Source organism: Brachyistius frenatus, unplaced genomic scaffold (assembly GCF_029030835.1).
Source record: "Brachyistius frenatus isolate BFR_SWC_R1_liver_20210118 unplaced genomic scaffold, ASM2903083v1 Contig_19, whole genome shotgun sequence".
Classification (NCBI taxonomy): Eukaryota; Metazoa; Chordata; class Actinopteri; family Embiotocidae; genus Brachyistius; species Brachyistius frenatus.
This window is the reverse complement of record NW_027210618.1, coordinates 3,801,497-3,828,338: the sequence shown is the minus strand read 5'-3', so window position 1 is coordinate 3,828,338 and position 26,842 is coordinate 3,801,497. Positions and strand designations below refer to the sequence as shown.

Here is a 26,842-nt window from a genome sequence, read left to right as displayed (position 1 = left end):
CAATGTACAACAACAAAGCCAAGAACAAGAGAAGGCAGAACTAGTCACAGCTGGCCAACAGGAGCACAGCTGCAGGCAACACTGGAGAACAGACTCAAATGAGGGGCATAATCAGAAAGTGCACACAGATACAAATACAAACAACATGAATGCCAGGATACTACTGGGGAACAACAATAGGCATTGTATCTTTGACTTACAGACAACAGTTGGAACAGGAGCAATCAATACGCTGCTAAAAGAAAATAAAGCAAACATAAAAGCAGCAGTTATTGAGCTGAAAAGTAAGTATACGAAACACTGTCTCTGATAGAGTTCTTAAAGGCAGGGGAGATGAAATTGCCAGTAGTTTCAATAGTTTTTTTTTTTTTTTTTTTTTTAGTCATCCCAGCAAGCACGTTTTTATCCCCTGCGCTCTTCTGACCTGATCATTTCAATATAATATGTTGTTTGTTTCTGTAGAGCAATATATGCATGGTTTATTCTCTGTCACTCTTCAGTGCCACCTGTGATCCCTGTGATCCCCCAAGGAGTAAATGTCTGCCAAGCACACCCGTTCGCGCTGTGTCTATTGGAAAACAATCCCGCGGTGGACAGTGCCAAAAAATCTGATATAATGGGCCCCAGGATAATGATTACTTTGAGTGATGGCATAATGAGGGCTTTATAAATATGCATGGGTCACAAGGGTAGTAATATTGTGGATTATTAAAACTGTAGGGTAAGAGGTCAGGCTAATGAGGGGGAGGTATGGGGGTAGGCGCAGCCACTGACACAGGAATTAGCCAGGCCAGATGTCTGAAACACTGGCTGTTTTCACACCATAAAACAGTAAACTAGCACATGCCGAAATCATCCAAGCTCAGGCCACAACAAAGCTTTTGTTTCTCATTATTTCCCAAATCTATTCAAAATACAAATTTTCTCAGGGAATCACAGCCGAGAGCGGTGTTGAAATTTAGATGGGCTTCCAACAGGAACCTTTGCTAGCTGTCCACGTATAAATACATCCAACAGATATTAGCAGGTCTGAAAATGTAAGTAAAGTGAATAAGAGTTAAAAAAAAAAAAAAAAAAAAAAAAGCTTACATTTTCAAGTAGGACTTTCAAGTAGGACTTGCGATGCTATTGGAAATGCATATGACCTCTGTGTTGAGGGTGTCAAATAGCTGTTGGCTGCCAGAATGAAACTGTATTTTGATTTTGTATAAGCAGGAGGATAGAGAAATGTATTGTGTTAAGTACTGCATATTTGCCACTTGTGGAATTGTTGTAAAGTGCTTTCAGACCGCAAACTGCTACCACTGTATTTTCCACCAAACAAACCTGTTCCATATTTTCACTTTGTGACTCTGCAGTGAAGGCTGCCTTTTGGCTACATCAGATTCAACCAGCAACCTGCACCTGTGCAGTATAGTACAGTATTGTAACACATGACTTTCTGTTCGCCACCTCCTATAATATGTTCATGCAGTTTAACAGAATGATCTGTGCCTTACAATAGAAAATATGTGTAGTAATATGACAAGATAAATATTGGAAGCTCAGTAACATCACCAACGTTGTTTACCTGCCTAGATCAAATAACCAAGCCTGGAAACAGATGTTAATTGGTTTTAATGCAGTTGTTGTTTGAACTGGTGAAGAATCTGCTTCTATATAGTTTTTGTCATGGTAAAGTTAAACCATCATCAAGTCAGACTAGCAGGTGCTCATTCTCCTGGTGACAAATTATGCTCTTTTGCTATACTGTAGCTGTTGGCATTATGTTGACGTTGGGTGGATAGAACAAACCCAGGAATTCCACCATGGAGGCAGGTGTTTGAGTCTATAAAAAAGCAAAAGTCAACGTGAATTCCTTTTAAGTGACTCTAACCATGACCTTTTCCTAACCCCCAACTAATGTTATCATAATATGCAAATTCAGGTCTTGCACCTCTTCAGTCTCTGTTAATGGTACAGAATGATAGAGACTGAAGGACAACGTTCGGGTCCATTACTGACAGTCTTTGTGGCTTATTACTGTCTGCCTTGTGTTAGTGAGTGACACAATATCACGTACCAGCACCAGCTACGATATTTTTTTTTACCGTTTATTTCTTTGTTTTCCAACTATTTGTTGTTGTTGTCATTAAGTCTATTTTTTAACATGTGTTTTCATTAGATTTTTGGTATAATACTTTGTTAAGAGGTCTCCTAAGAAAATGATTAAAAGTATGCCCTTTATCATAGGATAAAGTCTCTTTTGTCTCCATAAAATATGAACTGCAGTGTTTTGTTTTTTTGTTTTAATGGATCAGAACTGATCAATAATTACATTGTGTGATAATGACATGCTGGTGCAGGAGGTAAGACAACACTGAAAATGTATGATATCTTTGAGGGTGACTTTGTGGCTTAGTGGTTCAATTTATCACCATATGACCCTGTGTGTTTGCTCTGCACTTAATTGTTGGTGTTCACCCACAGCCACAAAGATGTGGGTAAATTAAAGACTTAAACTTAGATTTAGACTTGGACTTTATTAATCCCACAGTGGAGAAAATTTGTTGTTACAGCAGCAAAGAAACACAAGAAGGTGCACACAAAAGACAAAACTCACAATATACGTATACATAAAGTAAGATAGATACAAATTATTATTTTAGAAAAAAAATAAGAGCAGTGAATACATAAATATACACACACAAACACAATATATATATATATATATATATATATATATATATATAAAACCTCATAAATATAACAATTTGATAAATAAATACGGCTTGGGATGAGTGGAAAAAGTGGAAAAGTGTCAGGCGCTATGGAATTAAGTATGGTGCAATGTTATTTAAAGCTGGTGTTGAAAAGTCTGACAACCGTCGGAATAAACGACCTACGGTAGCGCTCTTTCCTGCGCTGAGGATGCAGCAGTCTGCCGCTGAAGGAGCTGCTTAAAGCTCAGTCTCATGGAGAGGGTGAGAGGTGTTGTCCATGATCGATGTCAGCTTGGCTAACATCCTCCTCTCACCCACTTCCTGTATGGAGTCCAGAGGACTGTTCAGGACAGAGCCGGCCCTTTGGACCAGCTTGTTTATTCTCCTCCTGTCCATCTGTACCTGCCCAGTCCCAGCAGACCACTGCATAGAAGATCTCTGACGCCACCACAGTGTCGTAGAAAGGCCTGTTTACTAAATGCAGTACCTACCTCTTAATGTGCTGTCTATATGACAGACCCCTGATGCCCCTGCTCGACCGCTTCCGTGGTTATCCAAAATAAAATAGCTGATATAGTGTAGTAAACTGCACCAACTGCTAACTTGAGCATGTAATTAGCTATTCTATTGCTTGGTGGGATTTTGGCTCTATGCTGGATTAGAGACACAACATTCCCATTGTCCCATGAGCCTCATGCTCATTATGGGATAGGACGGGCTGTGCCTGGCCTTTATTCCAATCCTTCTTTTCAATTTTACCCAAGAAGTAATGACATTGCCAACAAAAGTAGAACAAAGAAAGTTTACACAGGTGTAATAAGGCCAAAGGTATCTACTGGCTAATTATATGTCCAGGTCAAACTGCTGTGTATGCACAAATGACTACAGCACTGTAAGTGCATCAGGGAGTCTGTTAACTCTAAAATAACTAACTGACCACTGTGTTTTATTCCACCTACTAGGTTGGACAGTGGGCGTTGCTGAGGCTGGACATATAACATGAGTGGGAATTTGTGCCATCATAAACTTACAAAAGTCAAGATGACATCGTTGCTGAATACAGGCTGTATGTATTTCTCTGTGGACTGAGCGTTTTTACAATTATTTTCTATAGCACCTAGCGCTGCTTTATATTTTCAAAAAAATGACAGAAACTTGAATGTATACAATATGGAACCTTTAAATTCCCCCTGTAAAAAAACAAAACAATAGTAGTTGTATATTGTAGGGCTACCTGGTTGGATCAAGAGGGTATTTTTCAGAAACAAGCGTCTGTTAGAAAGAATAATGTATAATCTCAGTATCCCAGATTCCTCAGATGTGTGCTCGCTGTGACCTTCACCATCAGCTAAGATTATATTAGCGCAATGTTGCTGTAAATTCAAAGGAGTAAGCCTCTCTTTTAACATCAGCAGAGGACACACGGCAGATTGCTTGAGCACAAGCAATTTGTAATGGCGTTGAAGCAATCCGCATGCATGCACACACACATCAGTTCCACCGTTTTCCTTGACGCAGGGATGCATACGCTACACAGGCTGGGTGATCTACAGGGAAATGTAGGGGCTGAATACTTCTTGGGGGTCACGATGGTGTTGTGAAGGGAGAAATGCTGTCATGCACAGAACTACAATTTTGTGCCTGCATTACCCTGGGGACCACACTGCAAATGCTAAACAAGGACAAGAGCAAATGCCTTGGATTGCAATGAAAGCTGGGACTGTCTTCTGTGTGAATGGACAAAAAGTCCAGGCTTTGCTGGGGGTACTATTTAATAATTCATGGTTGTGTATGATTGGCTGCGAGCACCAGCCCTTTTCCATAACCCTGCCGAAGCATCTGTTCGCCTCCCGTAGAGCAAGTGCTGGTGAAACATTCACTGTGGATATTTACTCTAACTTCTGGGAAGGTAAGATAGGACAAACTGCCATGCATATTGGTCTCTGGGTGGCAGTATCTAGATATTGCCCTGCAATAACACCTCTCCATCAATTCGATATCCAAGATAGCACAATCAGTAAATATTGTCTTTGCACACAAATGGGCAATCACTGTTTGTCCTGTTGTTTATTTGTTATTACTGTACACACAATAGACTGACCAATATTTTGTCCTGGTAAAGTAAGAGCGGAGTCATTCCCATCAAGAAGTTTTGATTTGTGAGGCAGACTTAAACAACTTTACCCAAATTCTTTAACAAAGAAAACAACAAAATGTTATTTGTTATTTTTTGCACTTTTTCTTTTCCAGATGCAGTTGCATGGCAATAAATAAATAATCAAGTTTATGAAAGCTATTGTTCATTAAATAGTTTTGCACATGAGCCCCTATAAAGCAGGAAATAGTTGTTTTTATAAGTTGGTTCTGCAGTAAATTCTCCAGTTGTAATGTTCAGCTTGTGTTGAAACTGTTGTTAATTAAACGTTGTTGTCATTTTGAACGATGCCATTTGTAGTGCTGTTGAATTACAGCTCTGCTGACAGATGTCTAATTTTGGCACTAATATAACCGTTAAGTAATTTATCTCTAGTTTGACAAAATATTTAGACTTTGTTAGAGGTAGAGAATGATGACTTCCAGGTATATTCCCTCGTTGTGGAGGAGTGGTGTCTTGGAAATGGATACTACATCTTCACATTTTTGTCAGTTTTGGACAACAGACAAACAGAGAAGAGAGTAGGACACAAATAGAGACACCAGATTTGACAGTTTAAATGAAAAGAAGTTAATTGAATTGTGTTTCAAAGTACAGATGCAACTAAACTAAAAATGTCTTATAATTTCCCACAGCCCAAGGCGACATCTTGTCTTGTTTTATCCCAAACCCAAACACATTCTGTTTACTATCATGTACGACAAAGACAAGTATCAAGTTCTCATGTTGGAGACACCAACAAATGTTTGGCATTTTTGCTTACGAATGGACTAAAATCATTATTCAATCATCAAAATAGACGATAATTAATTGGATAATCATTGCATCTCGAGTTCAAAGTCAAGCTATCCGGCTTGTAGGCATGGAGGATGACATGAGCTTCTCAGGTAAAAGATAGTCAGAGAAAATAGTTCAGTTATGGCTGAAAGCTGTGACAAAAAAAAAGAAAAAACGCTAGAGACAATATGTCAATACAGAGGAAACTGGCGCTGTTCTGAAATCACTCCCTTCTTCAATAATAAATACCCTAAAGGGAGCTTTAGTGAAATAGTATTGAAAATTGAAATTTCAGACACTTACAAAACATCATCACTCTGGGACACCACTGACAGATACTGTTACACATAACGTGATGTGATTTACAGATTCATCATGTCAGAAGCAAAAGGGAAGCTTTGCATTTTGTGACATACATACACTATGGTTTTCCTTCCCTTTTGGGGGATTTTGAGCACAGTACAAGCAAAATGTAGTGCATGAGGTTTACACATGAAATGGAAAGATACATATGATTAAAACAATGACACTTAAATATAGTGGCAGAAAGTAAATGTGTTTGTTTTTGTGTATGACCGAGATGCATTTATTGATTTCACAGGACGGCATGCAAAAATTATAATTCTCACCCTAAAGGTTTTAAGACAGATAAGAGGGTAGTAAGAAAGATGTCAGTCAAAGCTGTACACAATCATGACAACAGTTTAGCACTATCATTATAATCACTTTTGTAGAAATTAGTGTGGGTGTGCGATACATTTGCCATTTGTATTCAGAAAAGCATTAACTGAAACTTCCTCTGGTGAAGTCGGTCATTGTTGGCACACGTGGATATATCTACTTGACTTGGCCAAGGAGAAGAACATATAACTCAGTAAGTCACAAGCAATCTTGTTAGGTACAAATCCAAAATCAGACATACTATCTAGAAAAGCTGTATTTCTTAGAAAGTTGTGGTTATCCTGACCTTCGAACATAATCTTGAAACATTCCCATCCTTTAGTTATGTCAAAGCACTAATACAGCAATTCAAAAGTATTGTATTACATGTCAGAATCCCACATTGAAATCCTACTTTAGTCAAACAACATATCATGTACTTATATACATACGAATATTGATATACACTATATTGTTGAAATATATGTATACTTATTTAGTATTTGCAGCAAAATGTAGTTGAGGTGTTAATGTAAAACATACTATTTTGGTCTATCTGACTGATTTATTATTATATATGACATCAGTGTGTAAGCAGCATGTTACTGTTGTAGCTGCTACAGGTGGAGCCAGGTTGAACTACTTTAGATCCAGTTTTATATACAAGGACAGCAGATACATGTGAGAGGCAGAGGAGAGGAAAGACGAAAAAAAACTAAATCCTAATCTATAAATCGGTTTTCAGTTTTGGACTTTTTCTCTAATCTTAGATTTTTGATGAGATTTTGGATCATTTGAACATTTATTGAAATTAAGCCATCTAAGAAGTTTAGAGGGGGAAAAAAAAAAAAATCATTATTTGATGGAGTTGTTAACAACTCAGACATCTGAAATGTGACCCCGAATACACAGTAATTTCTAAGACATCAGACAACAAACCACATAACATTATCCTTTGTATCTAATTTTTATCTTCAAAGTAATTGCTGCCAAGTGGTGTGGTGGAGTGAAGTTGCATCAAATGAAAGTATTCAAGTGAAGTACAAGTACAACATACCTTAAAATTATACTTAAGTACAGTACTTGAGGAAATGTACTAACTATAATAATTCTGGCAATCTATTAACTTTTCCTGAAGCCATTATTATTATAATTTTTTTTATTTGTACACTAATTTGGTTTAGCCTGATCTTGAATAGCTGCAAGAATACGTCACAAAGATGGTCAAATTTGCCTAAGCTATAGCAAATGCTCACATGGTAACCATTCAATCTGCTGAACGTTAGCATTGTCATTGTCAGCATGTTGACATGCTGATGTAAACATTTAGCTATAAGCACTGCTGCACCAATGCACTGTACTGCTTCACAGAGCTGTTAGCGTGGCTATCTGCTGGCTGCAGAAAGAATGAGGTCTTTTATTGATGATGAAGTGAGACTAACTTCAATGAATCTTCTGTTAAGTGTGGTGTCGTATACTAAAGGGAAGAATAGAAACATTTTCAACACATCTTTGCACGTCAGCTTGCTGTGTAAAACACAGTCGTCTTCATCCTGTAAGACCAACCAGGAGCTTCAGCAGCTGAAGGGCTTCTGTTGACACCCATGGCTCCACTGAGAAGAGAGATATGCTAAGAGCTCTAACCCACCAGCCTTCCATCCATCCACCACTGATTCTTAATCCTGTCTGTAAGCTGATCACAGTGGGGTGTCCTGACCGCTTATGCCACCCATACTCTTAACCCCTGCCTCAAAGTGTACGCTGATTTAGAGTGTGAATCATCAGTGTAGGATTATATGGAGTGAGTCATGTCAGCTGAGGGATGCCCGCTGCGCTTTTCAAAAGATGTGTTGGCGGAAATATTTTGCAATGTACACGGTGGTTTGGACATTACTGGAGGATACGTTGTTGCTGGGGCGAAGACCTGAGGATAAATATATCAAGTCCGATTTGAGTTTCACAAAGTTTCTACAGGAAATGATAAGTTAAAGAAAACTGAAGCAATTTGTTTGTTTAATTCCATACATGAATGTTGATCTTATTTCCACGGTGAAACACATTTATGACCCTTCAACACAGTACCAGATCAAATCTCTTGCTGCTTTTGCTGTGCTTGTCAAATACTTTCATGGCATGTGTTGTATACTCATACGGTGTATGAGCATAAACAAGATTGTGGTTCTCACTAGCGTGGGATTTTGTATCTTTGTAACGGTGATAATAAGAACATGCTGATGAGAGCTGGCAGAGGCCATAATAAGATGAGCGACGAGCTGTCTTGGTAGTTGGTTGCAAAGTTAGTAGATATGCACTCTTGAGACAGCCTACCCTACCCAGGCTGTATTCAGATTTTGACCATCAAATCATTGCATAAACCTCCTCCCTCCCTCATATTTTTCCTCCATCCATCCTTGTCCCTCATTTGTTCGGCTTTGTGCATGAGCACTCGGTGCTCGGACACACAAACAGGTCTGATTGTCACGCCGTCTGTGTTTTTTCCCTTCCATCCCCATATTTCGCTCTTCAACATCACCCGCAGTCGTTTCAAATGGAGATACGGTGAAATCATTTCACGAACTCCCGCTGTTACGTTTGTGCAGCTCACACTGCAATTCAGATGGAGGGAGAAATAAGGAGGAACGGAGAGGCTCTCTCCTCTCCTCTCCTCCCCTCCCCTCCCCTCCCCTCCCCTCCCTCCCCTCCCCTCCCTTCTCTCAATCTCTCATCACATACTGCAGCTCCTCCCTCCACCTTGCCCTTCTCCAGATCCCCTCCCTTCCTCTGTGCCTCTCTTTCTCTCTGTCTCCATCCCTCCTTCGCTCTCCCTCAATCCTCCAGCCTAGCTGAGACTAACAGAGAATAAACCGTCCCTATCCGTGTGTGTGCATGTGTGTGCTTCTCTGTGTGAACCGCATGTGTCAGTGTGTATACACGTGTGGCTTCGCAGCTGACGGGAAGGACTCATGAATTGCTCTGGACTTGGATATCAGATCCCTCTCCTTGTGCATATTTACCACCTTTTTTAACATCACTCCAAAATCCTGCCATTAAAGAATCTCATTTTCCTCCTCTTGGGGCAGCATCTCGATGGAATCTTCAATCCTTTCCCCAGTATATTGGATTTAATGAGCAGCCACAGTGGAATGAAGCAAGCAATTTCTGGATTTCCTTCGTAACAGCTCTGGTAAGGATATCTCTCTGCCTCTCAGACTCTTTTTGTATATCTGCCACCTTTTCTAGCACTTCCTACCTGATTTACTTCTCATAACATATTGACAAATGCAAGCAATACACATTATGGAATGGGGGAGCAGAATGAAGCAGAGCAAGCTATTTAGGACATGAAGAGAGGCTGAAAATGAGGATGGGCTGGCTGGGGAGTGTGAGAGAGTGTAGGGAAAGAAGCAGGGAACAGAAGTATGTGCAGACACCAACAGCATTGCTCATGCTGTCGGGGGGGGGGGGGGTGGGGATAGGGGTGCGGGAAGGGGGGAGGGGGGGCGCTCCACTTGGTACTTGGTGCTTGCTATTGATCTGCTGTTATTTTCAGCTGCCTTCCCTTACAGACAACTTTGCCTGGTCTACCTTTGAGTATTAGTTTTGCTCATTGATGAACGCTTACGGGAAGCGACTTTGTCATAATAAAGAGGTAGATTGTGACATATAGTTGTACATAATTACACATGAATAAGTGTAATTGCGTGTGTGTGCTGCCTTCTGTTCACAGCACGGGAGAAGATCATGGAGATGTGTGAATTTGTAACTACAATGTGTGTGTGTGTGTGTGTGTGTGTGTGTGTGTGTGTGTGTGTGTGTGTGTGTGTGTGTGTGTGTGTGTGTGTGTGTGTGTGTGTGTGTGCTTCTTTAGGTGTGATGCGACAAGGTGGGATTTAGATTCCTGCTTTGGATGCTTGCCAGTATACCAACACTTAGTCTCTAGAGACATTCTTGGCTTAAATTGGGTTATACAAGTGTAGCTTCCCACCATGTTGAATTGCTTGATTACTTTTATTGGGCCTTTTGACAAAAGCTCTGACTTGAAAGAGATCTTCAGACACTGTTTGAGGTGACTGACTTGCAGATGATACAAACATGAATTTGATTATTGTATTAATTGGTTTTATATTTAGTTTATTAACTATGTTATATTAAGGAATATATATTGATAAAGAAACCCTCACTGTCAGTTGGAAGCCTAAGAAAAGTTAACATTACCATATTGGTCCCCCCCCCTACATGCTGGATGAGCTTCTTTCCTTTTATCTTCACTGCTGTCTTGTTATTCCCTGTTCATGTCTCACTCTTGTCTCTATGAACTCATCAGGGAGAGGAGACATTGTTAGACGACAGATGGCGAGAGGTATCCAAGAGAAAGACAGAGTAGGGGAGGCTACTAGCAAGAGAGAAAGAGAGAGAGAAAGATTGCTACTGGAAGCTGGAGAAGGGAAATAACAAATGAGAGAGAATATAGCAATGAAAGATTGACAGGAGGCCAGAGACAGGATATGGAAGGGACTGAGAAGGAGAGAGAGCGCGCACTAATACACACTCAGAAAGAGCTTTTAGGCAGACAAACCTCTTCTGAGGCTTGGGCTTTTGGCAGGGGGTGAGTTTACACACACATCCACGCTCTACAAAGGAAAATGTGATAGATAGGCCAGGACCTGCATCTTGCACATGCCTGCTTGCATTTCCTGTAAAGGACATCAATATTTATCACATTTCGCATTTCAGAAAAGAAACCACGATAACACCAGAGGATGGAAAAATAATAAAAAATAAATCAAATTACCCCACCTTGGTAGCCCTTCTGCTTCTGTTTCATGTATAATTCCTTCCCAGCACTTAAGCAAGGTTGCCTGATACTGGTGCATATTGAAACACACATGTAGAACAGCGGCTCATGTTTTCACTAATTTTATTGCATTGGCAATGACAAGTCATTGGGAACGCATGCTGGTGGAGTGGCTCAAATGCAAAGTATTGAATGATTTTGTCTGATTAGTGGCTCACATATCGCAAAGTAACTTGTTTAATTGTCAGTTTAAACAGCCAAGCAGTTGAAATGTCTTGATGCAGTATCAGTATGGATTTATGGGTTTTAAAATAAACGAGATGGATCGGATTTTACTTAGCCAGGCTATTATGAGGGTTTTAGTGCGGATGAAAGAGAGCATCAGGAAGATATCCCTGTGAAATTCAAAGCTGATGCATTGCATTTTAAACCTGAGGTGTTCAACTAATTAAATGGTTTATTTGGTCATTTTTAAGTGATGCATCCGTCTTTCCCGCTCACACACACACACACACACACACACACACACACACACACACACACACACACACACACACACACACACACACACACACACACACACACACACACACACACACACACACACACACACACACACACACAAACAGGAAGTGCCTTAATGTGGTTAGCAGAAATCCTTTTTACCATACCCGACTGCAGTAAAAGCTTGTCATGCAGTGGGTGACTTGCATCCAAGAGTGACTCACATTGTCCATGAATGCTTCCCCACCCACTGCCAAGAAGCACTGATACTGCCCATCACCAAATGAGAAATTAACAACTAATTTTCCTCAACTTCCAAGGCAGTTATTCTCAAGGCCATTATAGCAAATAATGATTATTACCGATGTGGTTTCATGATTTACCATGATGCATGAAATGAAGTTGGCAAATTAGTTACAGCAATTCACAGCTAATGGTGTCTGTCGTGGGGGACTAGCATTGTAAAGTTCTGTGGATTTTAGCTTCTCATCCCTGTGTAGTCTAGCTGGCTAGACACATTTTAACACTGAGGCAATCATCAAAGGTTTTTAGATCTTTTTTGATCACTGAGATAACTATTCATGATCACTCATGACATATCTGCCATTTAACTAATACCAAATTAAAACATGACACCCCCACTGGGGAAAACTCTTGGTATTGCTGCTAAAACTAAATTCAGTTAAAAAGCTTTAATACACTTGCTAATGGCTGTTAACAGCATCAACGGGACAAAAATGCACCAAAGCCAATCAGCAAAGGTTAACTAATTACCACCAATCTATCCAAAATGTTACCTTTTGTACAACTCACACCTGACTTGTGTTTCGATCTTCTACAATCCTTAACTTTAGTGATATTGTACTCCATTACAAGACCACTTAAAACTACAGCTTCAAGAATATTTGAATCAACTTGACATAACAAGCTTTTCAGAGAGGGTCTTGGAAAACTATGAGCAATTGGTGTAAGGGCCGATGTAGATGTGCTAGATTGGAGTGTGAAGTTTTTTTTTATTCTCATAACAACTTTGGACAATTTCCAGAGTGTTTGGATTGGGAAGGGTAGCACCGTGGTACAGCTTGGAGGAGGCAGACAATTAATCAAATCGTATGCTGCAGAAATCACAGTGTTTTGTCTGCAGCACATCAAAGATGGTGGATGAGGCTGCATTGATATCAATACGACATGTTATTTTCATTGCCGTCTTCCTATAAATAGCCTTTCTTCGGCCTTGATTGTTTGCATTCTTCTGGTTTCATGCCAGTCGCATCATCGAAACATTATCAACGCCCACTCGCTCGCAGTGAATTCTTCAGACCTTCTCTATTCACACATTTCAATCAGACATTACACAGACTTGGTACTAGGGAACTGGCTTGTCAGTTTAATTTCCAGACTAACTGATTCAGACATTTGTGTTCTCACAGTGTGTGGCTGAAGTGTTCTGGTTAGACAAAGGTATGTATGTATAGATTCCTGTTATTAACAGCAGGCAAGAAGAGAAAACACAATGAGACACATTTGACCATTGCAGCTGAAATAATAAAAGATCAGCAACAGAACCCTAGGGAATTGCCTCATAGACTGTTAAAACAATACAGTCAACCTGGATATCCAGAGTGTGTGATTGTTCACAAATCAGCAACAAATGAATGAACAACCCTGTAAACCCTGTGTTTAATCTCTATTACAACAGAAGAAAAGACTTGATATATTTGTTTAAATACTACTTTTGTACACTTCTATTGCAGCTGGAATGTTGTGGAGGCCTTTTTTTCAAAATTGATTTAAATCAATTTGTGTCTTAGTATATCTTTTTTTTATTAGAAATAAAATATAAGCCCTCCAGTTTGCAAAAATTGGAGTTTAACTCGCACTAAAACAATGATCATAATTTTTTTTTTAGAAATGAGTCCCTAATCGATCTGTACCAACTGTTGAGAGATAAGAGACTTTGGAACAGAGATTTGCTGTTTTTTTTACGCCTGCAGAATCCACAGCAGCAGAAGTAACAGAACCCAGTATTTGACTGCGTTTGAACACCATTGAATGTCATTGTCAACTGGGCTAATTTACTGACATTATCATTGTCAATTCAAGTCATTTATCTGGTATAGAATACTAATCATTTGCTGATTACGTATTCAGATATAGGAATTCAGTTGTTAATCTTCATTTATCATTGCAAACAGAAAAATAACACTTTGATTTGTGATAAATTGTGTAAGACATTCAATCAATAATCAAACAAAAAACATTAGTGACAGATAGCGAAAATAAACATTTGTAACATTGTTGTTTTGTTGACAGCCCTTGTCTTTTCTTTTCTTGAAACAACACCCTTCGCAGTTCTACATTTACATGCACTCACATTTGGGATTTGTCAAATATAACTATAGCCTGCCGCAGTTGGGGGTTAAGGACATTACTCAGCAGTTGTTCGTGAAGGATGAGAGAGCAATCTTTGTTCACTACTTCCCCTGCCTAGTTTTTTTCTCTTCTTCTTTTCGGTCTGGCTGAGGGAATCTAAATGGTCTAAATTGTAAATTGTATAAATAATTCAGGAACTTCTTCTATCTATTTGGGTGCATTAGTACGCAAACACAATAGTGGCTCTAACATGTTACAGTCTGAGGAAAGGATTCAGCCCTCCCTCACCTTTTGTTGTTCCACAACATCGTATCAGAATGCCTCCTGTTGCCCCAGTTTCCATTTGAGATGCTTTGCTCGATGGACAATTACATCAAAGTGCATATCTGATATTACTGAGATATTTTTTGTTGTTCTTCATAATGAAATAAGCAAAATATTAATACTCTGCAATATCTAGCTTATCTGTTCAATCACGCAGCTTAAATAAACCAATGGCTAGACCTTTACTATACAGTTTGTTTGGTCAGCCGTGCGGCAGGAGCAACATCTCTGAAGCCACTGTTTAGATGAGAAGGATCGTTGCCACTTCACTGCTGCATTTTCAAAATTACAATGAGTGGCCCATAGGACACACAATTTACATACTCATCTCAGCTTGGGAAGTTATTTTCTTTCACCCAACTGGAATGTTATTAGCCTATTAAATGGCTGTTATCAGTTTATTTCACTCCTGCAATTATGCCTCAGACAGGCAAGTTGCACCTGTGGTAGGCCAAGGGGTCAAATTTATTGTGACTTCTAGTGGCTGTGTTAATTATAATGTAATTTAAAGGAGGAAGTTTGGTGTAAGAGTAAATTAGGGGTTGTTGGATGGTCCAAAACACAGGACTTTTCACCCAGGTGACAATTTCTCATGTAACGTGTGAAAAAAAAAAGGGCAAAATTGATTTATTAAGTCACGTATGTTAACATGCGCAATTTACATACACAACATAACATAACATATGAAGAACATTGATATTTTAACCAGATCCTTTTCGTAAACCTAACGAAGTGGTTTTTGGAGTATAAACCTAAACAAACTGCAACCGTGTCACAATGTTAACCACATGTTTATCATGGTTACAAAAATGACAAAGGCCATTTAATAGGCTGATCACACTCAAAGCAGATGTTTCTTCACATTTAAGTCATATTCCACAAACCAGTGTTTGATTTCATGTATGAATTGAAGTAAAGAAGATTTCCTACTTAAGCTATTGCTACGACTAGACATAGACAAGTAGGGAAATGCAGGTTACGTGTAATTGAATACAGAAGAAAAAAATAAATAAACGCCTATTCCTCACTGATCTGGGAATTTTAAACCCAACGCAGCAAAATTATTAGTCCTTCAATGGACACTAAAGAGTATCAAAAGTATCACAGAAAAAAAAGAAGAGACGTGACAATAACACTAAAACCCTGTTATATTTGACAAGTACACTGTACATCATCAGCTTGTGAAAGCTTTAACTACAGCACACAGGCGAAAGAAAAACTATCACATCTTAGAATTATTTTTCTATGGTATTATTCACGTACAATATGGACAAACCTGTTTACAACTACGACATGATGATCAGGTTTAATCTAGTCATGAATAATCTAATTTCATTTCCTTAATGAAGCCTGGCCTCCATTAAAAAAAAATGCCCTGTGCACTGTAATTACTTGGACACAACACATTGTTGGGTTTACTGATCATAATGCAGCTGGTATTTCCTGAAAAGGCTCTTTGAATATATGTCTGTACCTCCAGTATTTTATATACACCTAGAAATTGGAGGCACATGAGCCAACCCTGCTTGTGTTCATTAGAATCACACTGAGAACAGGAAGCATCAGCTTTCTTCTTTCCGTGTCACAGTGAAAAACTGTTTTTGACACTAAACCGCAGCCGAGTGAAGCTGCTTCCAACCGAGAGGGTTATCGAGGAAGGATATGCACGCACTGAGTGATATACACCTGAAGAGAACTCTTGAATTTGAGACGATTGTGCTGTCAATTATATATTTTCTGTCTTGCCTCAAAGAAGTGCCCTTACTGTGTTCAATCAACTCTCAGTCTCATTTTGCCAAGTCTTCAGTGTTTCGTCTCACCTATCTATCAGTTTTGTCAAAATTATGCCAGTTGATTAAGAACAGCCGAATGACAGGACAAACAATACTTCTGGGTTGAGGCTCAACAGATTCTCTTTGATTGCTGCCACATGTAGCTCGACACCTACGGGTGTAGGTGGGATTAGAGAATACAAACATATTTATCCAGATGCTCCAGAGTGAAAAGACTAGCAGCTGCTAGTATTTCACATTTAAACCTGTAGGCTGCTATAAAAATAAGTGCCATGACTTTTTTGGTAAATCTGTATTTTCCTCTGGACTTATAAAAGCAAAAACATATTTGACCATAATGGGGTTAATTGCCTGCTCAGCAAATAGTGTACTGAAAGAGCTTTGTCCAACAGTTGCCAATTAACCCACATTTTCTCTTGATTTAATTTCAAATGTTCTCCACTGTGATGCTCGGCTTAGCTAACCATCAATTTGCATTTGTCAAAAAGCGTGGGACCAAACGTCAGAGCCAATTTCTCAGACCAGTTTTTGCACAATCTCTGATGTGCATGTGAGTGCCAGAGATTTGCATACCTTTTAGGTAACACAATGTGCCCCTTGATCCGGTATCAATATGCAGTTCAGGATGTTTTTTCACAGTCTCCACAGGTTATACGTTTCAGACAATTGTCGGCCCTAATGCGTGAACAAAACTGAGACCATCTGTATGCAGGAGCCCTGTGCACAAAGCCTTTGAAAATGTTAAATGTCAGTGAGTCAGCATGTTGATGACTTGCAGTCATTATTAAAATATTGCCTTCTTGGCTCGCTTTTTAATGTTGAAATTGGTCCTACCGAATCCACCCATGCATACGCGCACACACACACACACACACACACACACACACACACACACACACACACACACACACACACACACACACACACACACACACACACACACACACACACACACACACACACACAGAGAGGTACATTCAGAAATGACAATACATTTATTTGCGACCTCTCCTTCATCCCTCTTCCAGTGTGGGTGTTCCACTGATGGCCTGGAACACACACTCCTTACAAATCCTGCACTGTGACACATGTTTCAAAGACTGTGACACTCAGGACTTGCTTGGAAAACAGACCAAAAAAATAATAATAATAATAATTAAACCATGAAAATAGTATTTATTTGTTTTAGATTAATTTCAGGCTCCAAAGAGCTAGTCTATTGCATAAGCACAGCTGGGTGAGAGGTGCCTCTTCCACGAGCATCATTCCTGGATCATTTCCCAGTCCTGACTGTACTGAAGTCTCCACTATGATCAGCGTCAGTTGAGAGTGAAAACACAGGCTAAAGCAAGCTGCCAATATTTCTAATTATCATGGACGATGCACCGAGAGCTCTATTTTTAGATCAGCGCGTCAGGAGAAAGCACGATCTGAAAGTACTTGGAGCCTTGAGTGAATACAATAAATCTGGTACTTCATTTTTTCTTACATGTCAAGGCCAGAGTGTCATGCAACATACAGTACATGGCAGTACATTGTAGATATACAATGAGGTCCAGAGTTATATGTTTTCATTTCTACAGTCAAATGAGCATGTTTATTAGTTTGGTAGAGCAAACAGCTGAGCCTGAATAATGGTGTATCCTGTAAAAGAAATAAATAAAATAAGGCAACTGACAAAAGGGCCTAGTTATCACAGGCCTTTGTAAAAGGTCATATATCTCCTGATGCCACAAAAATGGTTAAAGTAGCCTTATGTTTGTAAAGAAACATTGAAAACAGCAGACATCCCTTCCAGAGCTTAAGTGGATGTTCTGCAAAATAAAAAAGGCAAATGTTGCATTGTTACAAAAAAAAATGCCATCAAGTCATTTGCTGGCCTGAATAAATGTCACCATGTAACAGGTCCAGGGTTTTATGTGTTAGAGAGAGCGTCTTACATTGTTTTTCTCATCAGGTCTCTGTCATCATTAGTATTCTGGTCAGGGCTGTACAACTCATCTTGGTTGGCCATTTTCCCATCTGAATTTTTTTATTTTTTTTAGCTCTTTTGTACATTGAGGTCTTTTTCAAGTAAAATACCTTTCAGGCTTAAATGAATAAACACACATCCTTACACATACAGTAAATGCTACTGAGCACAGTCTAACATGTTAAAGTGTCAAGACAAAAGTACATTCGGGGCTTGTGCGATGGTGACTCCCGCCGACTATCCAGATAAATGTATTATCCCGTTTAGATGATTATAAATAAGCAGGCCAGTGTGACACTGACTGAACATGTTAAATAGATCACAGACCAAATAGATTCAGACTATTTTGCATATTTGTTGATTGTCTCAGCATTGAATTTGGATCCCCACATGGATTCACTTGATATGCAGACAGACAGCAGCCCTCAGAGATTTGTAAGACTGATGTATTATAATGCATAAGCTTTTGTAAAATGTTGCTTAGGATCTCCAACATGCTGCTGAACATAATGTACAAGATGTGTCATTATTAAATTGATATGATGACATAAAAGCGCTCCTGAGATCATTAGCATGTTTAAACCTAAACATCAATGGGGATAAAATATCAGTGTTACTGTTCATAAGGGACCAAACTCATGCATGCACTACAAACAGTTCAAGAATAGCTTTCAATTTACTTTGGGTATTCCTTAAATAAGTGTTTTCGGCAAATTTGACTGGATTGTTAAAGAACTATGTTCAAAACTGCATCTCATTTTCTATCCATGCAATTGACTCAGGAGTGTTTTCTTTCACTCCGTGAATGATTTTGGAAAAGTTTCCGTTTTCTACGACACTACCCACACAGGCGTTTTCATTCAGAGTGGCTGATTAGATCTCCTTTTAGGACTGTGGGTGTTTAGAGACGCTTGTTTAACATCTCCCTGACTTTTTAGTTTTGTTGCACCTGTTGCATGCACCTGGTGGGCGCTTTACGGCTTTATCAGTGTTATTAGAACTTTGTGGATATCACTTCATTTAAATCATTGAAGAGCTCCGCGTCCACCTGAGAAGAAGGTTAATTATCCATGGTAAAATAAAAACTCCTGTGTCCACTGGCAGAGCTTTGAACCTGAACGATTTTAAGGTTCAGCTGGTCAGTCACCACTGTTTTGCAGTCAATGCTCGTCCGTCTCTTTCTTTTACCTGTAGCGGTATGATAGTCATGCCTCAGTGATGTTTCAGCAGCATACATCAAAATTTACCTTATTCTCTTGATGACAATTTATCACAGGAGGCTGCAGAGACTCTTTATGAAAGAGAGTCTAGACTGGACTGTCATATCCTTTTTGCCTGAGATTTCACAACTGAGCTCCTCTCCTCTGGAGGAAGCTCTGGAGAGATTTGCCTGATAGTTTATGCAGTTTGGAGTTGGTGCTCACCAGCCTAAAATTAGGCTGTATGTATGCAGTTTGTAGTTAGTGAGCAGCAAGCAAAAGTAGGCTATTTCATCAACAATCCTGTTTATATTCAGTGCCCACTGTACGTGTTATGAACAGTTATGTGCAGTCTGCTGTATGCACTGGACGCATGCGTAGTCGCGCATCACAGCACATGTTGGTGGCATGTGTTTGTTGATGAGTCTCCCCACCAGGGACAAGCAATCTACATAGCATGAAATTAACGCTGCATCACTGCTCATCACCTGCCCCGGCAGGGAGAAACTGCCGTCAGGGGTTACGGAGCGGTGATTTAGATGGACGGGGTCCAAGTATTGGAGGGCTCCCATAATCTGCAGTCTTCAGCTACAATGAACTTAAGTGGGCCAGGCTCAGGTGAGCTTTCCACACTTAAGCCAAATTGGAAAAGACCCTCAAAGCAGCGAGCTCAGTGGTACTGGTGAACTAGCAGTGATCTGTCCGTGAAGGGCTTTTGGGATGGAATTATTACAGGATGAGCTTCTTGTGGTTCAGGAACACATTTTACTGAAGATCTTATACACAGGTGGTCAGCTATAAAATAAATAAAAAAAAGTAACAACTGTGGAGATTGTGATATTGTGTTGTTCATTAAGAAGTTACACTGGCATGTTTTGGCACAAAATCCCCCAGGGTTTACCTACTATTGTGGCTCTGCTCAGTCTTCACTGTGATTGTAGTCTGTAAACCCTGTTCACATGAAAGTTCACTCTGAAGGGTGGCCACAATCAGCAACAAGTGGGGGATGGCAAGTGCAATGCCTGCAATGGTTATTTACCGCCATGGCATTGGACCCTGCTCTCATTTACGGGAGGATCTCTGTTGTTGACAGCTCAGTGATTTTCAACGCACAACATACATCATACGGTATCCAATGTCGATTGGTTAAAGGCTCCTCCAATAGTGTCAAAATTAACCCTACATGCAGTTGGATGCAATGACTGGAAACAATCCCCAAATGGAGCATGGCCAGACTCTATTTAGTCACAAAAATTAAAATAAATATTACAAATGTTGTTACCCTATCAGTACTGTAATGTGCTTTGGATAGAAGCAGTTGGCATGTTGCCATCACTATGTTGTGATCATATGCAAGGTCAAGCCCAAGTAAACAATTGGTAAAATATAGATTTACTGATGACACTGATTTGTTTTTATTATGACTGAGTTTAATTTAATTAATTTTACAGTTTAATTGAAAGTAATGAAATGGGTTTGCGTTCTTATTCTGAGCATTCATATGGTTAAACTCTTCTAGATTCAAGTCAAGGATGTGTCAGTGTGTGTCAGAGCACCTGAAAAAAAAACAAGTGTATTGAAGGCAAAACCTCAGTTGAATTGATTTTGTTAAACAACCCTACGGGGTTTCAAAGTTGATGGAGAAGAATGGTCACAGCATATTGATATTCTGTGAGGCTACCTGCTCAGCCCTCTAAACCAAAGCCGACATTTAATTTGCAACCAAAATGAGGTGAACTTTGTGCGAAGCAGGTCATTTTACCGCTGTAATCGAAGTGCCCCCTCTTTGCTCTTAATCTGGCTTTCACTGTATGGGAGGACACAGCCTTGTATTGTTGTGTGTGTGTGTGTGTGTGTGTGTGTGTGTGTGTGTGTGTGTGTGTGTGTGTGTGTGTGTGTGTGTGTGTGTGTGTGTGTGTGTGTGTGTGTGTGTGTGTGTGTGTGTGTGTGTGTGTGTGTGTGTGTGTGTGTGTGTGAGAAAAATAGTATAATTTCAACACTGTCATAAAATATGCATAACATTTTCTCTCTTTTCTTGGTCACTTTTATCCAAAGTGTCTCATACTGTGTGAGTGAATACTTCAAATATGGTATCAATGGAGATCCGAGACTTTAAAGACAACATGAAGCCAAATTCGGAGAGAGTCTTGCTTCAGTAACTCGTACTGTATTTCCAATTCAAACAGAATGTTGTGAAGGGACATAGAGTGGAGAAATTTTGACGACAGGAGCAGACAGTGGATAAAACCCTCAAGGTGTAGAAAGAGAAGAAGAGAGACAGAAAGAAAAAACACTTTGTCCCTTAATGTAGCATCTTTCAGAGTGGTGAAGCTGCAGTGTTGATATGGTATGAACTGTGGGTGTTACTTTTTCAGTGATTGATGTGAAAGTATGTGTAAAAGTGGAAAAAATGCCCCCATGAACTTTACACATTCTCACCTTGGCTTAGCTGCCTCTTGACTTTTCTTTAAAATGACATGTAGTTATCTACAAGAATAGATTGTCTCAAATTCTTCAAATTTGTTGTGATATCATCTTCAAAACCAGCCATGTGCTCCAGCATTGTTTTCAGTTTGCAGACAGAGATTGGTTAGAAAACTGGAGAATAGAATAGTTAGAATTGAGTTTCAGAGATTCCTCCTGGGTGTTATTTTTCATCTTTTCTTTGTTGGTAGTTTCTGGAAACTCATGATTTCTACCAGGCTGAACTAATCTTTGTCACACATTTGCACTTCACACACTGTTTTTTCGTCGCTCTATCATAAAAGGTTCAGATTTACAGAGAAAAATCCTTAATAATGGAGGTAACGTTGCACAGACAATTACATGCTCTTAAAAACCATAAAAGCAAAAACACATTTTGGCTCACATTTTACTTGGTATGATGGTTTTAATAGTTTTAATGCAAATAAACACTGTGATTCCTTAAAACATTTAAACATTTTTTTTCACATATGCAGACTGGAGAAGTACAAGCCGAGTTCTGCAGCTTAAATATCTGGTTATTTGTCTCTGCTATTGGTGTTTGGAAAAATCATTAATCACAGCATATTCCTCTTATGCAGAGCTCTTGGCACACGTTTTGCGTCTGAACTTCAAGCTGATTGTTTTTGGTGACTCGTGACCTTTTGGTCAGATCATGTCTTGTAAATGTTGCTACAGACTAATATTCTTGCTGACAGCTGTTATGTTAAAGCAGAGATACACAATCTATCCTGAACTGTTGCATTATTTTGGAGATAGCAAAGATTCTCCTCATCAATCATTTGTCTCCCCCACATGGTATTGCATTAGCTGCCTTTAATAATGATAAGGCAGTATTAGATATTATATTTGTATGGCAAATTTGGGTCCAGGCTAAACTTGGTTTTCTGGTTGGTATCAAATTTTGAGGCACCAGTCCCTTTTAAATAGCCTCCCTCTTGTCTACAGCTTCAGTCCCCACTGTGGTTGTAGGCTGGAACTCAATGACCTAAACATTAATGGCGCAAACAGTGCAGCACATGAGGGCTCATGAGGGGTTGGGTGTCCTTATGAAATAACAAGATGCTTTTCCTTTTGACCACAATTTGTGTCAAATGTTGCAGTAGGCACTCAACATCCTAATGTTAGCCTCCATATGTTGTGGTACCACCTCCCCTTGTGCACAAATGGTTTTAAGTCAAAGCCTATCTTATGCATCTTTATTTGTCTTTCTTGAAATGTCCCAAAGCTTGACTTTGACTTGAGTCAATACAAATATTTCTACCAATCACTTTTTTTTTCAAAAGTTATGAAGGAAGAGGGCAAGCTGGCAAATGCTAAATTGTTGGTCCAAATACGCTACTCCCCGCCATTTGTTATACATGTGTCAGGTGTTTGGGGCGAGGGGAGGGACCCGAGAACATTTTTAATGTCACCGGGACCAATCACAATTATGTCGCGCTGTAGCCGGAAATCCTGTTCACATACAGGTTTGCTGAGCCACTTGGAAGGGCTGACCATTTAGCATTCAGTGGATGTTGCTAAGTGCAATGACGGTGAAGTTGGTCCAACAATTGCCGTGGTGGGAGAGTTTTGGTTTACAATATACCGTACAGTATTACCATTACCGTTATCTAAAAGCTGCTCCAATAGTTTTAAAATGAACTTGAGGTCTATGTCCATTAGGATGCAACGACTGGAAACAATCCCCAATGAAGCGTGCCCAGGCCCATATATTCACAGTGAATTTGGGTCTGGTATTACCAGGCTAACTTCTAAATGGTAGATCAAATGATTTCCAATAGGATTCAAAACTGTGTATGTATTTTTTAAGAATCAAGATCAAAGTCCTTTTTCTCAGTTACTGACAAACTGACTTTTCTGTGCAAGAATGACAAAGATATCAGTTTCCATCAAAACAAAATGGTGCACTGTGTGAATATCATGGTGTTACATAATACCATGCAATCCTATCCCATTACATATAAGTCAGACTACTTCTCTGCAGTCTTATTTACACAACATTTCCTTGCTCTTTCTGGCTACTTTTTGCAGCTGCAGTGGCCCAGTTTCCTGGTAAAAATCATCAAAGTTTCATCTCATCTCACCGGTACTGCAAACAGACGGACTGTTTTCTACCATGGGGAACCAGTTTAGCACACCACCAGTGTTTTCTCCTGCTCTGTGTGCATTTTGTTGCTGAAGTCAATGCACTTAACTGATATCTCCTATCAGACAGGACAAACCTACGCCATGTTTGAAAAACCTTTCCGACATAAGGCTTTCAAGAAATCAGATGTTCTCCTTGTTGCACTTTGCTGTTGCCAGTGCCACTTGAAACATGCCTCCTATTAAAAATTTGGTTCAAAGGGATTCTGTATCTCAAGGGTTTCTTTAGTAAGAGCTGCCTGCGTGAACAAATGTCAAAAATTGTGTAATGATTCAGTCTATACTGAAATTAGCTTGCTTGAACTTGTAATCTAACAAAACACAAAATCCTGCTCTTGTGAAGTTTGAGATGACTTATTAGATGTTTAATCAAATATAAATGATGTATGATTCATTGTACAGGGATTTTAATTATATTGCAGTTTCCATCACTCTCATTGCTTTTGAATGCACATCATTACAGTAACTGTTAGCTTAAGCTTCTCTGGGGCCCAGAGAAAGCAATTGACCACCACCAGTTATATCAGGAATTATTTACAGCAGCCTCAAATCCTGAAATATCATTTGACATGGCATTTTTGCTGCATTAGGCATGATAGAGTTTACATTATTCTGCTGCCTAATTACTTGTGTTTATATTATTTATATAAACTAATCGGATGGCATTTATAGTCTTTATATGAAGGAACCTTCATATAAAGACTATAAATGTCATCCAATTAGTTTTTTTTGTGTGTCTTATTGTCCAATTTTGTAACTCTGGGCTAAGAGCTGTTTAATATGAGCATAACTGATTTATATGAATCTAAAGACAAAAGCCAACTCCCTAAAAGTTTTGTGTTTCCACAGGTCTGTCATTAATATTTCACACAGTGGCTTGAAAAAGTATATAACCCTTCCGATTTATTCTACTACTACTATGTTTGTGTGAACTTCTATATCTTAAAAACAAAACACTAAGGCAACCTGCTTTAGGTATTAATTGACCTTTTTCCCTAAATAATACAATTTTCATGTAAAACCCAACTCATATTTTGTGTTTGCTCAGGTTGACTGGCACATTATAGAATACTTCATTGCATATTTGAGTGAAACACAAAACTAACAGGCATAAGTGAAGTGTAATTGTATGATAATGCACCTTAAATAAGTGGGTGTTGTAATCATGATGTTCAAACATTATTTAAAACATTATTATCAGCCAGTCACAGTACCAAATACCAATTGTCTGACTGATTACTCGTATGGCTGCATGACTGCCATATTCATCCAACTCTGGGTGTTGTCCTTGATCAACAGTCCTGAGCCAATCTGTATTATCCATCTTTGTCATGTAGTTGGTTTTGATCTAAGATAACATAAAAGTAGCTGCTGAAATGACATTTTCAAAGCAAAGACAAAACAAGAAAACAATAGCATCTCTGTTTCTTTTAAATAGAATGAGTACAGCATTCATTTTAATGGAACATTAGGCAGTGTTGTTACTTAACCTGAACTCCATCCCTGATTAAATAATTGCAAAACAGCACACGAGTTGTGATGGGTGGTTAAGGGATGCAGTCCCATTTAAACAGTGCATCATCTGAAATAAAGGTAATATAATCTACAGCAATAACAGTAGCAATTTTCTGGCTGCATTTAGCCACTATTAAACATTTTAATTGAGGGACTGGTGTTGGGCAGTGACCTTCTCCTCTTAAATTAATTGTAAAAGCCAAACAGATTCGAAAGCAGAAAGCATTAGCATTTGGAAAAGTACTCTGATTAAAAGACTCACCAACACTTTTAAAACAAACTTAAATTTGTATTTGAAATTTTAACATTTAATATGCTGGAATCATGTCTGTCTCCTACTGGAACTTCTGCCCTGGTCACTTCTGATGTGCCTCCCTGGATCTTATTCTGTATGCCTTTGTGCCACATGGAGTTGTTAAATCTCTCACTGTAGTGCTGAGACAGACAAAAATTTTTTTTTAATGTAATCATTAAATCTATCCATGTTTGAGGGAATTAGCACAGTATACCAAATTTATTAAGACATTCAGAGAAATTAAGGCCACGGTCATTTGAAAGACAAGTGCTGACATTCAAATTCGATTTACATCATCTGAGAAAGAGTCCAGATGATACAAATATTACAGCTTTTTTTTTTCCTGGACAAAGTCTTCAACTCAACAGCTTCTCCGAAAGCAATTTTGTTTTTGTATTTATTTGCATCTTTTGTTGATGGAACATAAGACGGAAATGGCAGTTTCTGCTCCTGCCTGCATTACTCACAGCTTGAAGTGGCACTAAACAATCTGTTACCTGGAATACATGATGGGACTGAAATAGCTCTGAGCACTGACGAAACTTCAGATGAGTTTAAGATGTTTTAAGCCGTTGATAGCACATGTTTAATTATGGCTATGAATCTTTGGAGCAGCGTGTACTCTGTTAATGTCTCTTGATTAAAAAAAAAAAGCTGAAGTGAGTGGAGGCCTGGCAGGAGATTCAGATTTACATTGCAGCTGCATCTCCCCAGTGAGGTCACATATTTTTTTGTACTTTTACTACAACAACAAATCACTGCCTGTCAGCTCCATATAACCAACAAAGATGAAAAACAAAAACAAAAATTGTCAAAAATATCTCTCAAGCCTATAAAAGGCAGACATTCTACCCAATTCAAGTTTGAGTCATCTCACACAGCATGAACTCACCCATGAACTTTCTGCTTCTGCAGTCCCTAAATGTAACTGTCTTTGGTGGTAACTGTCAGTTTCTCACTTTCTCCTTTTGTCTTTGATCTGGAAATGGTTTATGATATCAGTTTACCTGCTGTCCCAGTTTTGCAGTAGTTGTTAACAGCTGCTTAAAACACTCACCAAAGCTGTTTTCATTGATGGTGGCACAGGTGCATGGCAGTTGTTGTGTGCAACTGAGTCATTTTACAAGCAATAAACTAGCTATAAGA

At 39.1% G+C, this 26,842-nt stretch overlaps 1 protein-coding gene across 1 annotated transcript in view; it reads left to right on the top strand.

The window, feature by feature from the left end:
• The first annotated feature begins 9,158 nt into the window (after nt 1-9,158).
• lingo1a (leucine rich repeat and Ig domain containing 1a) overlaps nt 9,159-26,842 on the top strand; it is a 128,398-nt gene continuing 110,714 nt past the window's right edge. The window contains exon 1 of the mRNA XM_069695343.1: nt 9,159-9,478. The gene's annotated coding sequence lies outside the window, so the exon portion shown is untranslated. The remainder of the gene's footprint in view (nt 9,479-26,842) is intronic.